Below are 14674 nucleotides of genomic sequence, written 5' to 3'. Positions count from 1 at the left end.
TAAACTCATAAAAGGTTCGTACCACTGGGTCGCAATTCTCCATGGCTGAAGATCGATTTGAGTATTTTTTTATATAATTTAATAAGGTGTCTCAAATATCAACACATGTAAAATACTATAGCAATATGATGTATCAAAATCAACAATGTACACGTAAACAGAACACTCCAATTAACAAAATATTGCAGTGAAAACTTGTGTAATAGTTAGCATCAAAAATGTAAGATGAACATTACCTGCTCAATTCTACCGCAAATACCCTAACTATTTAACTCTATCTCATTAAATATTTCGTTTAAAACCCCGAATATAAAAACTCTCCAACTCAATTATGACTAGAACACGCTTTAGAATTAGACCGCATATTTTAGATAAAACAGGACAAAACGAAGTAACGAAGAATCACCCTGAGAAATACCCAACAAGGGCATCAACACACATTATAAAATCAGTAGCTTACATATCACATCAGTCAAAAGGAATCGAAAAGCTATTAAACGAGATTAACCCTTATAAAGCTACAGGCCCAGTTAACATCACTTGTCGCTTACTCACAGAAATGCAGACACAAATCGCACCAATTCTTTGCCTAATTTTCCAAAAATTTTGCATTATCGGAATTACCACTTACGACTGCAAAAATGCTAGAGTCGCACCAGCATGCAAAAAGGGGGACAAACATAAACCGGTCAACTAAAGACCAAACCGTTTACTTGTATTTGCTGCAAGTTAATGGAGAATTCAGTCACTTAAAACATGAAACATCTGGAATCCAATAACATCTTATAAGACCTCCTACATGGCTTTCGGTACTATCGATCTTGTGAAGCACAATTGCAACTTTTCTTTCATTCGAGCCCTTAAATACATTAACAGAACTCGTAATAGTGCACTTCGCAAAACATCTGACAAATTTTCAAATCATCACTAACTTTACAGATTAAATCATTTTAGCATCAATGGAAACACATTTAATTGGATCTCTGTATTTCTCTCCGACCTTACTCAGACAATTATTCTAGAGGGAAACTCATCAAGCAAATTCCCATTCACCTATGGAGTTCCACAAGGTACTGTCTTAGGTCCAATCTTATTCTTGGCCTTTATTAACGACATTCAAGACTATCTTGTTCATAACAAACTAAGATTATTTGCTGCTGACAGTAATAATCATATACATGCCAGTTAAATCGGGCGGCGCCGCAATTTATTAATTATCCCAGGGTGACTGCCTCAAACTTCAAGCTGATTTTGATGCAGTAGCGAAATGGGACCGGAAGTGGACTTGCTTAAGATCTTCCACCCAGACAAGTGTACTGTTCTCTTAACGTCAACCTTTGCAACATAAGTACATTCTTCACAATCATATTTTAGAAAATGTTACATCTGCATCGCATTACAATCCAACCTCAAAAATGTGAAAACCTACAGATGACAATATCACTTCAGCCGATAAAACACTTTAAAGAAACATGAAAACAGAAAATCATAACTTTAAAAGCAAGGTATACCAAGCGCGTGTCCATCCCACTCTCGTCTGTTGTATTGCAGGGTCTTATTCAGACATTGGGGGTACGAAACACCCATAAAGCACTTAAAAAATATAAATAAACAACGGCGGTTTTATTCAACCCCAAATGTTGATTATGCCTTCTACAGACCTAGGCTTTATACGATCAAGCGATCGAATCAATAAAACACCTACTTTATACACCAAGTACAGGTAAAGAAATAACAACTTTAACCTGTGGGACTTAAACCAACCACATGCAATTCAAACTTGTATATACAGAGCACTCGAAAATGCTTACCGAGATTAATTGAAAAACTTTTAATCATTTATCTTTCTATGTAAAAACACCGAGAGCCCTTGCTGATTAACCAATAAATAATCAACACTTTTTAGTTTACCCTCGATTCAAACATGTATTAAGCAAAATAATAACCATAAAAATAAATTGGAAAATATAAGCCATCCTGCACATAATTTTGAATATAAAAAAACCGATTCGGCAACACACCTATCATCAATGAACTGTTAACAAGGTACGCCTAAAGACCTTCAGAACTGACGCTTGTTTCTACCATGTCAGTTGCTTAATAGACAAAAGCAGTAGTCTTGAATTCGAAAACAATTGTCCATCATTAAATATCCATCAAAGTGCACCCAAAATATTTTCAAGATTTTCCACATAGAAAATATGGTCGTACCAAGAAAGATCATCCGACTGACGTAATCAAGCCATTCCTTACCAACAACCGTGGTACCTCACGCATCAATGTTAAGTTAGGAATCTTTTATCGTGTCTAAATCTTGGTTTTATCAGTTCAGCTGTTCTCGGTAAAACCATATACGGAGGTTCACACTCGCCAACCTCTCACGTATTGTGAAAGACCCATTACATATCCTTTTTGAAAGAGTTTTCACAATGAATTCCTTATACTCATAGAATATCTTATCATTAGGATATTGTCTTTTTGGAAGAGTGTTTGAACTTACTTCTTAAATTTATTGAAAGTGTTTGCAAAACTTTAATATCAGCACCAATTATAATCCAGTTAAACATTTTTCAATACGCCTATATTTTCCCATTTATTTTAATTCAAATTGATATTCCAAGCTACAAAATTATAAGGGGTCTTCAAACCGCAAGTCACCTCAGTTGACACAGACACTAGCCTTGGAATAACCCACTGAAGCAGCCAAAATGTGGGACAAGGGTTGAGCATATTCACCTCTGTAATTATCTCAGCTCACTTGTGTTCGGTTTTTTTCCCCTTTTCTTCTAAAGCAATTTTTGGGATAAATATCAAACCTAAGAGACGAATAGATTTTCTCGTCTTTCGTCTTTTTCTTTTATATTTCTTTGTTTTGTATTCCACCCAACAGAAAAACTACAGAGGTGGATACTCAACCCTTGACCTGCGTGAAAATAAAATCACTTGGGCTTCAGTGTCCCTTGAGTCAAAGGTTGCATATCCAAAAAATCTGCTATGTAATGACCCTCTCTTTCACAATAGTGACACCTTTCTTTTCTTGCACAACAAGGTTAGACATATATTTGTCATTTTTCACTTAGTATTCTAAAACACCGAAAAGCAGTCAAACAAACCATTAAACATCACAACACGCTATGCCATGCACAGTTTTCCCTTTCATTATTTTATTTTATTAACATAAATAAAATATGTTGTAGTTGTCCAACTGTCAAGTTTGATCAATATTTAATTTATCGGCCTCATATTCAAGATACTAAAAATATGTAATTTAACCATCAAGCCAACCAAACGTTACTGACCATACCACTAATAACAAACACACAATCATGTACATGTACCAGCAACATTACTCTTATCTGTAAATATTCAACTGAATGACAATTAACTTATTGCATTTGTCATCAACGCAGTGGTAGTAAGCTAGCTATGCACCTCTTTCTCTAGAAAGGTAGGTGAACACGACATGCAAGTTATAGTTAAGAATAAAACTGCCTCAGTCCCACCATCAATTTAAGCAGCCGTACTCGGTGATCACGTTTGTACACGAGATGTTTTCTTCAACAATTTCCTATTAATGCATCAACTATCATTAACTATAGGTTTGAATGCAATAGCATTCAGACATTTTCCAGATGTATATCTTTCCCTGTCAGCACCATCACACTATTCACTGTTCCTCCTGTTAAACCATCATACTCATGAACACGTTTCTCTACAGAGTAATCTATAAAAATATTGCTCCTTTTAAGCTATTCAAAACTTGAATCTGATATCTGCTCCCCTTGAGACCGCACTGCAGGATAACCGGGATAAACAGCTTCCCTATCAGCTTAGTTTCAACACACCAGCCATATAAATCAACTAAAAGAAACAAAAAGCTAACGGTCATAAAGCTATTCTACAAAGTTGACAAATATTCAAAGTCTGTATTCATTAAGACATAATGCAAAATAAGTTATGACACTTATCAATATACAACAACCAAAAAAGGTCTACTCGACTATACACGCATCAAAAGAAATTCTAGTACTAACTATAAAAGGTACAAGTTCCCTTCTAAATTATGTAATAAAATCAGACTTTTAAAGTTATAGTACATCTTTATTATTTTTTAAATAAAAATCCAACCTTTCGTCAATTTCATAAAAACAAACATGTTCTCCCTTTTTTGTCTAAAATGATACCCACGTGTACAATTATTGCAACAAATATTAAACAAACATCATAACTAAAACAATCTTGAACGTTTTCACAAAAGTCGAACGCACCTTAGAAGTTGTACTCGAAAAAATGTCCAAATTTCACTTTAATAAAGAAAGTTACTAGGGAAAAAATGCTACTTGCATCATTTATTCAATATTATGCATAATGTAAATGTAAAATTGAAGTAAAAGGGATGTCGATTTTCGATATAATGTGAACAACAGAATGATGCATAGTCGGCCGTTTAATCACTTTTCCACCTGGCACATTAAAAAAAATAACAACAATATCCCCAGGGGCGGGTCCAGGTAAGGGCGTAATGGGCTTACGCCCCCCCCCCCCCCTTAAAAAAAACAAAAAAAAACATACTATCGTTATTATCTGCTAGTTTTGTATTGAATAATGGCAATTATTAAACACATACTCTGATTTCTTTTTATACTGATTCCCCAATCTGATGGGTCATCATCAACCGTAAAATTTCGTTTCTTGGAGTTCGACTATGCGATTATCCATTGTTGTTGATGTGATAAAGAATTCGCCAAAGATGTCGATGTCCAAAAAAAACCGTCAAAAACCTTAAAATCGTATCAAGGTGTCTTGGACACCTTTTTTAACTTAACCTTAACTGATGTAAGGGCATGCTCGACTTTATTCCCAACATCATGAAAGTTCTCTTCTTACTTGCTTTGACGAGCGTCACGTCAAGCTTCACCGAAAGAGCTAACTCATCCCTTAAGTTGATCAAGAATGATTTGAGAAGCACCATGAAGGAGGATCGCCTTAATGCTCTGCTTCTTTTATATGTTCACAGAGACATTAAACTTGAATTTGATAAAATTATTAACGATTACGGCATGAGAAATCCACGTAAAATGGTTCTAATGAATCCACTCTAGTAATTGAAAATGAGAGTCCGTCAGTATTTTTCTGTGTTCATTTTAGGTTTTGCGTCAAGGTACATGTATACTAGAAATATGTATATTTCCACATTAAAGCAATACTCAGAACGAAAGAACTTTATTCTTCAGTGTTTATTTGTCTTGTATCATGTGTGTCGTTCAACGAAACCCGAACTTAATCAAAAATAGAGGGATTACTTCATAATTTGATTCTAAATTGTTGAAATTCAGGAGCTTCTGAGCTTCCCCATGGACCCTCAACCGTAATCACGCCTCTCGTTCATAAAATCCTGGCCTAGGAATTGAAATGTTAAGTAACTCCTTATACCCTTGAGTTTGGAATTTCTCGTTATTGGTCTACTGCTGTTAAGATCCATCCAATTATTTTAATATACCATAGACAATTAATGGATAGAACTCGGCATAAAAAATGTCACACCCTGACACTTAAACTATAAAATATACATGCTCCAAGTCAGGAACCGTTACATTAGTACAATTCTCTATTATTTTATGTTTTTAAGCCAAAAAAAGGTCCAAAAAATTTTTCGCCTCGATTCGCTCGGCGAAATATTTTATTCTACGCCCCCCTTTCAATTATCCTGGACACGCCCCTGATCCCGAAATGCGAATCTAGACAACAATTTAAAGTCCGTCACGCAAACAATGGACAAAATAAAATACAATCAGCTTTCTGGCAAATACAAAACGCTTATAAAATAAATAAAGAACAAGATCGTATCAAAGTAAAGTTACTTTTTTTTCTTCTTCTCCCTATTATTTAAATAACATAATACTATAACATATATATAACAATATACGTAAACAATTTAACGTTACAATTCAATTAACAACTTCTAACAGGCACATGCCAACACTCTGCACGAGAAAAGATGGTGTCTCAACAATATCCGAAAATGTAAACAGAAATACCGAACATAACCCTTAATAGCTATCTCTATGTCTAAATATAATTTCAATACATACTTTCTCTTCCAATGTTCAACTACTTTAAAATAAATTACAACGCACGCTTCTCTTCCGCAGAGTTCTCTTCCAATGTTCAATTATCTTAAAATAAAGGCACAAAATTGCCTCGTTCAAATTTATCGAATACATCTGTGACTACATTCCGCATGTAAAACAGCGTGTAATATAAACACTAGTACTACTCGTCTACTAGGTACACAAATATTGCAATTCTTAGGCCGCACCTATCTATTGCCAATAATTTAATTTAAACACTTTTATACACCTGTAGCTACATTGAAAAACATGTACAACAGCGTGTAATAAAAACACTAGACTTTAGTCCTACTCGACTAGGTAAAAACATATTGCAATTCGTAGGCCGCACCTATCTATTGCCAACAATAAAAAATAAATAACTTACTCAGTTAGTGCACTCAACATAATGTCCCAAATGGACAGAATAACAGGCCAACTGTTCAGGCCGACAGTTCAGCAAAGAATGTATGTATGTATGTACTCGAGATTCCGCCAATCTAGACGCACCCCTTGATTGATTGCAAGGGTACAGCGGATCCATGTACACTCCCTAAGGATTAATGGAGATGTGTCCTTTACAATATTATCCCACCACCAGAACAATCCCCACCCAACACCACCTAAGGGAGTGTGTAGGACACCGGGAAGTCTGTTATTATGGTGGAGGAAACCGAAGTACTCGGAGAGAACCACCGGGCCACTCGGTGGAAACAGACAAACCAGAGAGATATCAGAAGATTGATCTCCAGGTCAAAGTAGGGGACAACTTTGACCAACCGAGGCCCCCAAAGTACCCATTCTAGTTTAAACTCCGGTCTGGGTACCAGAGATGTGTGTGAGAGGGTGAAAATTACCCTTCTGATGTACTGATATTTTTAGCACCCCGAGTGAGAATCGAACTCGGGACCTTCAGCACTGTAGCCATCGGTCTTAACCACTAGACCACGAACTCACACTAATGACAGGATAACTCACCTTGTCTATTCTCGCGAGATCTCATTTAAGATATTTCTAATGCTTTCAGTATATTGTTATTATTAATTAGCAGATAACTTATAAATGTGAAACGTGAATTTATCGTTTCTCTCCCCTCTCCTCGGTTTACCTTTTTACAGCAATCAGAAATCCTGAAGAATGGGTGATAATTTGTTGATTGTACCTGAATCAAGTTTGCAGCAGCCTACAGCGCCACACTCTTTTCACAATTTAGTGTCACACTGGGACCTAAAGGATTTAGAGAGTTTAGGTCTTTTCTATGCAGAGAAGCCTGTTGACATCAACACACTTCTTGATAAATCGCTGTCTTACAATTCACAAATATCGCATTTGTCACCAAATTTGAACACATTTATAATAATTCTAGAACGATTTCTAAATTTTAATATCAGTTTACCAGGTGATTATTCCGAAGGTGAACGAAGGGAAGATAGACAAGCCCGATGGACAAATGAAATTGAAGCATTAGCCAGGTGCATATTAGAGGCAGATAAAGTGTACAAATATGAAGAATTCGAAGTTATTGATAATGAAACGGAAATTGATAATGATTTATTATGGTAAACATTGTAATTTATAATAGAATTTATGCAAAAGTCATTAACAGATCAGGCATCAAACAGCCCCATTGTTCCAACATCCAGTTAGTCCAACACCCTATTGGTCTGACACCCTGTGAACATATATTTGTTCCGCATAATACTTGTTCCCCCTGGAACAAATCTATAGAAAACAAAAGTTCTTGGGAATAAAAAATGTATAATATTATTTCCACCTTTATAAGATTTGTTCCTGGTAATGAAACTTCATATGGTTCCATAATATTTGTTCCTATATAAAGAATGAACGTCATGTGATTTTTTTCACCTGATTGCAGTTTAAATACTGCTCACCTCACCTGTTTTGACCATTACCTGTACATGTAGTATATAAAAAAAAAAGAATGGAGGCTGAAGAATACAATAAACTGTTCACATATTTAAATGATGGATCATATTCTAAACAAGGTAAGAATATATTATTTTACTATTTTATCATTATATGTACCAATTTGCTGAACTAAATGGTCTGTGTGTATGTAACAATGAGAAAGTTTACCAGAGACATGATATAATTATACAGACAAGAATGTATTTAGATAAAAATGCCTGTTTTATTTATCATTGGAAGTGTTCTTCTAGACATTTGTTTCAAGAAATACGTTTGGATATCATACTTTTTATTCTAAGAACTTTTATCATATATCGAATAAATCTGAAACATCTATCTTATAATCATCATGATAACTGTAATTTGAATGCATGTATGTACTTTTAAACAATAACAAATATTCCAGGAATTTTATACTATAACAAATATTCAGTCCTGGAATTTTTATACTGCAAAATGTATAACAAATATTCCTGGAATTTTTATGCTATAACCAATATTCCTGGAATTTTTATGCTATAACCAATATTCCTGGAACTTTTATACTATAACCAATATTCCTGGAACTTTTATACTATAACCAGTATTCCTGGAACTTTTACACTATAACAAATATTCCTGGAACTAATATACTATAACCAATATTCCTGGAACTTTTATACCATAACCAATATTCCTGGAACTTTTATACTATAACCAATATTCCTGGAACTTTTACACTATAACAAATATTCCTGGAACTAATATACTATAACCAATATTCCTGGAACTTTTATACCATAACCAATATTCCTGGAACTTTTACACTATAACTAATAATCCTTGAACTTTTATACTATAACCTATATTCCTGGAACTTTTATACCATAACAAATAATCCTTGAAATTTTATACTATAACAAATATTCCTGGAACTTTTATAATAAAATAAGTAATATATATTACACAAATATTCAATGAATGTCTATGAATCATAAAGATTATCACCGGTTGATATTGTTGAATAGTTAGTTCGTGTGATTTCATATATTTGTGGCCACTATATTTGATGCTGTATTTGGTACTGCTGTTTTAATACTGATTAATGATGATTATGTCATTTACTTTTTCAGATATGGATGATAATGAAAGAAGGCGCATTAGGAAAAGAACCCAGAATTTCCAGATCCTAGAAGGAAAAATGTATTACACTGGAGGCAAAAGTAACAAAGGAGAAAAGAAGTTGGTCATTACAGGAGATCAAAAACTTTCCATACTGAAGTTATGTCACTCTGAGAATGGCAGTCATTTAGGTATGGAAAAAACGTATTATAAATTGGCTGAACGATATTACTGGAAGGGGATGTCTGCCGATGTAAAGCACTACATCCAGCACTGTGAACATTGTCAGAGCACAAACAAAAAAACAAAAACGACACTTACTGAGTTACAATCTGTTAAAATTCCTAACAGCACCTGGAAAAAAATTGCTATTGATCTTATTGGACCGTACAATGACAAAAGTGGAAAACCTTTATCTGACAATGGATACCGGTATGTCCTAACAGTTATTGACTATTTTTCAAATTATGTGGAGGCATTTCCATTAAAAAGAAAATTAGCATCAGAAGTAGCTGAAAAAATGTACGAATTATTTTGCAGACATGGCATGCCCCTGGAATAAGTAAGTGATAATGGTGGTGAATTTAACTCTCTTCTCACACATTTCTTAGAAGCACAGTATGGGTACAAACACATTCTTATTACGCCATATCATCCACAGTCAAATGGACGATCTGAAAGGTCCAATCAGACTTTGAAGGCTATGCTGAACAAATCAGTACAAGAGAACACACACATTTGGGAGCGATATGTACCAAAATGCTGCTTTTCATACAATACTTCTAAGCAGAACAGCACCAAATATTCGCCGTCTTATTTAATGTACTGGAGAAATCCTGTTCTTCCCAATGAAAATCTGCATGGAGAAACAACTAACACCTTTGAAAAATATAAGGAAATTTCTGAAAGTGAGATAGAGAAAGCAGGAGATAACATGCTTCAAATACAGAACAAGATAGCTGCTGATGTAGTTGAGAATGTGAGCCATGCTCAAATGAAACAGAAACTCAATTTTGACAAAAGAGACATAATGTTATTCAAAATGAATTTTGCACTGGTGATTTGGTACTGCTAATTATAAGAAACTTGAAGAGAAAGAAGACTCTTGGAATGCAGAAATGGCTAGGACCATATAAGATTTATGATATTCCTAGATTAGGTACAATAACGTTAATGGATAGTAATGAAAAGATTGTAGGCAAGTACAGACAGAACAATGTGAAAAAATACTATGAGCCAGAAACCATGCTAGAAGAAGATTCGTCAGAAAAACAAGACAAAGATGATGAAATTGAAGAGAATATAAACACGAAAAATGACGAGCAGGATGAAAACAATAATGAGCTTGATGATGAAAGTATCTTCCTTACGCAATCTACTTTTCAGCAGTCAGATGCTACGTTTGATTTGGAGGTAGATGAACTATTGTCATTTCCATCTCCAGTTCTTGACTCTGGTGATGACACTGCATGTGCAAGTAATGGACGACCAAGACGTCAATGTGTTGGGAAAGAACGACGTAACAGTATATATGAATATTTTCCTCTCATAAAAAAAATGTGAAAGGCCAATGAACTTATTCACCAACATTTTGTCTAGAAACAATGTATCGAATATACAATGCATATGTTAAAATATGATTTTGCCTTATTTGTTGTTTTTTGTTTGCCAAATGTTTGCTATCATGATGGAAATAAATGTATTTATTTAAAAAAGAAATGTTTGTTACATTACAAAAGTTCCAATCTTAAGCATCAAATTGTAAATTATCAAAACATTGTATAATATTAAAATCCACTTGGAACTTTACTTATGTAATATTTTTTTCCTTTGAGAACTTTTGGCATATCACAAATGTTCCATTTGGAACTTTATTTATGTAATATATTTTCCTTTCAGACCTTTTGGCATATCACAAATGTTCCATTTGGAACTTTACTTATGTAATATTTTTTCCTTTGAGAACTTTTGGCATATCACAAATGTTCCATTTGGAACTTTCCTTATGTTATATTTTATCCATTGTGAAGGAAATTTCCTTATAGCATTGGATAAAATATTATATAATGAAGGTTCCAAATGGAACTTTATTTGTTATATGCCAAAAGTTCCTTGGAACAAATATTATGGGGGAACTTATATTCTGTCACAACCCCACTGGTCCAACACCCCATTAGTCCGACACACCAATAGTCAGACAATACAATTAATCCCTACAAATAGTAGTATTAAAGCTGATATACAGAAACTTATTAATTTGTGAACATAAGAGTGAGACCAGTTTTCAGACAGTCAGGGGTACTACTTGTACAAGTTATTTTTATTTACTTGAAGAAGTTAAAAAAAAAATATACACATATAAGTAAATTAATAATGTTTAGATAATCTTCCTTTAATTTCTCAAAAATTTACTTGTATAAGTAAATTTTTCTTACAATCAGGGCTTCAATGATTTTTCCCAGGTTAGCTCATATTTTTTAATTAGAGTTCAATGTTTCATTTCATTAATTCAACAAAGAAACTGATTGCCAAAGATCTTAAGTATTTGGGCAAGGCCTTCAAAAATTGCTCTTTGGAGGCTTGTAAATGAGCAGTGTTCTTTTCAGTGAAATCACAATATGATCTTTTTGATAAAATTGTGAAGCCAATTCTCCTGTATGGGTGTGAGATTTGGGGTTTCGGTAAAACTGATATAATAGAAAAAGTGCACCTAAAATTTTGTAAACTATTATTGAACCTTAAGAAGTCGACACCCAATTTTATGATTTATGGTGAACTTGATATTTATCCCATGTCTTTATATATACAGCTGCGTATGGTTAATTTTTGATCAAAAATGGTTAATGGGGATGATAACAGGATTGCTAAAATACTTTATAAATACATGTTCTTGAAAAATTCGGACAACCAATTTAGGTCAGATTGGTTGAAATACATTAAAAGATATAGATAAATGTGGATACAGCAATATATGGTTGTCACAAGGAAATTTTAATTCTAAGTGGTTAGGTATTAGTTTAAAACTAAAGTTATTTGATCAGTTTCAACAGAAATGGAGAGCTGATATTGACTGTTCGCCAAAAGGTTTAGCCTACAAATTGTATAAACAAAATTTTGAATTTGAGGAATATCTGAATATTTTAAATGATAAAGATAGAATAACATATTGTAGATTTCGTACGGGCAGTGGCGTGTAGCTTGCATGTATGCTCAGATGCTCAAGCATCCACATCATTTTAGCCAAAAAAAATAAATAGCAGAAGTTCTACTCAATAGTATCCAAATGTAACAAGGCTAAGGAAATGAGGATAATATCCAGTCATTTTCGAAGAAGTATGCCTGGTCTTTTATTTATGATAATTTAGTTTATGTAAACAAGATAGTTCAATCGCATAATAGTGTTTCAATAACTTTTGTTTGTAAAAATAAATCTACGTCTGACACCGGCTAAGGCAAGAGGGGAGGATGATGATACGCAGACCCATGGACATGTTTCCTCTGAAATTGAACCTAGTGGAGTGATGGCTTTTCATCTAACTTTAGCAACTAACAACCAAAACACCATATTCTTATATAGTTTCTTGTGACATTGTAAACGACGTGAAAAAAAATCAATTTGTAATAGATCGTGATAGTTCCTTGTCTAATTAATTTCCGTTTATCTAGGTTCAAATACTAATTTTATTTTCAATTAAAGAACAAATTGAGTTGCAATGTTCCCCGCCATGCACATTGCATGTCATATTTTATCTATCAAAGGGTAAGGATCAAGGGAATAACTAAAAAAGCCCTTTTTAGCTCACCTGGCCTAAAAGGCCATGTGAGCTTTTCTCATCACTTGGCGTCCGTCGTCGTCGACGTCGTCGTCGTCGTCTGTCGTCGTTAACAATTTTTCAAACATCTTCTCCTCTGAAACTACTGAATGGATTTAAATGAAACTTAACATGATTGTTCCTTAGTATATCCTGCACAAAATGTGCGCTTCGATTTTTGATCCGTCAAAAAACATGGCCGCCGTTACTTAAAATAGAACATAGGGGTCAAATGCAGTTTTCGGCTTATATCTCAAAAACGAAAGCATTAAGAGCAAATCTGACAAAGGGGTAAAAATGTTCATTAGGTCAAGATCTATCAGCCCTGAAATTTTCAGATGAATCAAACAAACCATTGTTGGGTTGCTGCCACTTAATTGGTAATTTTAAGGAAATTTTGAAGTTTTTGGTCATTATCTTGAATATTATTATAGATAAAGATAAACTGTTTATAAACAGCAAAAAAGATCAGCAAAGTAAGATCTATAAATAAGTTAATATGACCAAAATTGTCAATTGACCCCTTAAGGGGTTATTGTCCTTTAATGACAATTTTTCACAATTTGTTCATCATATTTTCTAACTTTAAAAAAGCTTCTTCTCTGAAACTACTGAATGGATTTGGTTAAAACTTAGCATGATTGTTCCCTAGATTATCCTGCACAAAGTGTGTGCTTTGATTTTTGATCCGTCAAAAAACATGGCCGCCGTTTCTTAAAATAGAACATAGGGGTCAAATGCAGTTTTTGTCTTATATCTCAAAAACGAAAGCATTTAGGGCAAATCTGACATGGGGTAAAAATGTTCATTAGGTCAAGATCTATCAGCCCTGAAATTTTCAGATGAATCAAACATCCAATTGTTGGGTTGCTGCCACTTAATTGGTAATTTTAAGGAAATTTTGCAGTTTTTGGTCATTATCTTGAATATTATTATAGATAAAGATAAACTGTAAACAGCAAAAAAGATCAGCAAAGTAAGATCTACAAATAAGTCAATTTGACCAAAATTGTCAATTGATCTCTTTAGGAGTTATTGCCCTTTAAAGACTTTTTTCACAATTTGTTCATCATGTTGACTTACTTTAAAAAATCTTCTCTTTTGAAACTGCTGTATCAATTTCAGCCAAACTTAGGCTAAATGAGTTTCAGAGTTTCAGAGTATCTAGTATAAATTTTATATTTCATTTCCTTGCATGTCAAGAAACATAGCTCCTATGGCTTAAATAGAACATAGGAGAAAATGATTTTTTTTTGCTTTTGAAGAAAATAGGACGATTCAAAGAACATTTAAATAAATTGAAAAGCCAAAATAATCATTGATGAGAGATTAAACCAAAAAAATTCAGGTGAGCGATTCAGACTCTTGAGAGCCTCTTGTTTATTTTTTATTTTCCATATCTTAAGAGAAATAAAAGCTTCACAGCAAATGAAAACTTTAAGGGATTTCCATTACAATTGATTTTTCATATAGGTTATTACTGGTTAAAATTATTTGATTACGACTTATTTTTGAAAGTATCATTTGAAAGACATTGCTGATGATATACGTTTCACTAAATCTGGCAAAAATTGTACACATGAGAGTGCTTACAAGACAAGACGATCAGACGTCTGTTTATTTTTATGTCTCCTGTGACGCGTTTAACTAAGTAATAAAAAAAATCAAAAACCAAAACTATAAGTTGAAAGGGGAGTCACTTCAGTTCCTATATTCCGAAGT

The sequence above is a fragment of the Mytilus trossulus genome, chromosome 14 (assembly GCF_036588685.1).
Source record: "Mytilus trossulus isolate FHL-02 chromosome 14, PNRI_Mtr1.1.1.hap1, whole genome shotgun sequence".
NCBI lineage: Eukaryota > Metazoa > Mollusca > Bivalvia > Mytilida > Mytilidae > Mytilus > Mytilus trossulus.
The sequence above is the reverse complement of the archived record's forward strand: the minus strand, read 5'-3'. Positions refer to the sequence as shown.